Here is a 2,267-nt window from a genome sequence, read left to right on the forward strand (position 1 = left end):
AAAATACAAATATATTAAATAAGAATATATTGGGGGCTTTGTTTTGTTTTTGAGATGAGGGTCTTATTATGTTGTCCAGTCATGAACTCCTGGGTTCAAGCCATCCTCCTGTGTAGCTAGGGCTACAGGTGCACACCACCAAACACAGTTTACCAATATATTTGTAACACAAACCAAAATACACTAGCAAGTGGAAATACATTAGCAAATGAAAAACCAAGGCATACAGAATCCCATTTATTCTGTCCCTATCCATCTATATGTATATTTGTTTGGCTCTAACAAGATAGATGTTTATTTCTCTCCTAATAGAATAGTCTATACCTAAGCTATCCAAGGCTGGGCTGGTGGCCCCACTGGGTCAGGGGTCAGTTTTCTTCTAAATTGTTACTCTGTCATCTTACCTCAATGCCTTCATATTCCACGAAGTTACCCACTAGTTCACCAGAGCTGGTGGGGAGGAGATGTAGAGGTCGCACTTCTTTCCCTTAAGTCACAACTTGGAAATAGCACACCTCACGTTTGCTCACATCCGATTGGCCAAGACTTCAAGATGCTCTTATCTATAACAGAGACTGGGAAATGTAGTCTTTCTTTCTTTTTTTCATTTTTTTTTCTTTCTTCCTTTTTGTTTTTTGGTGATGCTGGAGATTGACCGCCCCCCCCCACACACACACACACACACTCTGAGCTACACTTCCAGCCCTGGAAATGTGGTCTCTCTCATAGATGGCTTTGTACCCAGCCAAAATTTGATGGTTCTATCCCCACCTCTGAAAAAGAATGGATTTTGGGGGAAAACCAAATGTCTGCCTTAACATATATATATGGAAAATACATGAAACTCTGGTAACAGTATTTGCCTCTAGAAACAGAGTAATAGTGATTGAGGACATAGATAGGGAGGACAATGTTCTATTTAGTACCCTTTTGGATCTTTATAATTTGTTCCATGTGAATGTATTAATTAATCCAACATTTTAAACAAGGTTATATAAATGGAACCCTACCATGTTCTTAGTATACCTCCCTAGCTAGTTCACTGACAGAAGTTTGTGTATCTGCCCCTCACCCCTCAGAGAAGGTTACAGATAAATGTGGTGTGAAACTCAGGCCACACTGAATTGCAGAAAATCCACATGGTTTGAGGAGCTGGGGAAGCCCCATAGGCCTACATGGGCTTCTTTGTACAGGAGCCTGGAAAAGAGCTCAAATCCAGATAAGTGCCCTGGGAATGCTAATCCTCCTGAGCCAGAGGACCCAACCTGGCCTCCCTAATTCCCTCCTGACTGGGCCAGGTTTGATTAGAGAAGAGGAAGCCCATTCTTCTGCCAGGCTTTTGTCCCAGCATGGATCATGAGGAGAGAGAAGAGGAGGCCAGGAGAGACTGGGAGTGGGCCCTGGAGATGTAGGTGCAGGCAGTTCCTAGGCAGATGCTGCTGCTTGCCCTTTGAAGCAGGAAGCCTTTGAAGACTCTGCCAGGCAGAGGCCAGGCTGCCCTTATCTGACTCATCTCTTTCCCATCCTTCATGACTCATGAAACCTTGGGGCAAACTTCAGGCCTGTATGGATGGGAGCTGGGAGGCTACCAGCAGCAAGCCCGTCATCCTAGTGCAGGAGGGCAAACCCTTCTACTGGTTCCTGCTGGGCTGTGAGACAGATCACAGAAAAGACACTCTCACACCTCCTAGAGTATAGACCACTCAGGCCCTGTTACCTAAACTGGCTCCCAGTACCCTCTAGAGTGCTATGCAGCTGTTATTTAGTACCCAAGGGGCTCTGTGCACACAGAGAAACATTTCCAACTCCACATCGTGTCTAATGTCCAATGAAAGAAAAGTGAAACTGTTAACATTCATCTAAATATTTACATAATATTTCCACAATTAATAAATCAAATTGTTGTATTTTTAACAGAATAGATTTCCCCTGAACATTTAAACATCAATTACACCCTTCCTGAATCTAATGACTCAGTCTTATAAATGTTTTTAACACCGTTAAACATCGATAAATAATAACATAACCATTACAGAACTGGACCTGTAAACACATACTAACTCTGCTTTCAATGCTAGTGAGTGTATCTAAAAATTGCTTCTTTATTATTTGCAATCAGTGGCAGAAGCAGCCAGCAGGATAGATAATATGCTTGTATGTTGCTCATCACTGCCCTCTCCTGGGAACCTGAGGGAGTTGGCCAGGCCACACCTAATCCAGACTCATCAGGTTCTGTGACTTAAATTCCCACCCAGGGTATAGTGACT

This window comes from Marmota marmota, unplaced genomic scaffold (assembly GCF_001458135.2).
Source record: "Marmota marmota marmota unplaced genomic scaffold, marMar, whole genome shotgun sequence".
NCBI classification, from domain to species: domain Eukaryota; kingdom Metazoa; phylum Chordata; class Mammalia; order Rodentia; family Sciuridae; genus Marmota; species Marmota marmota.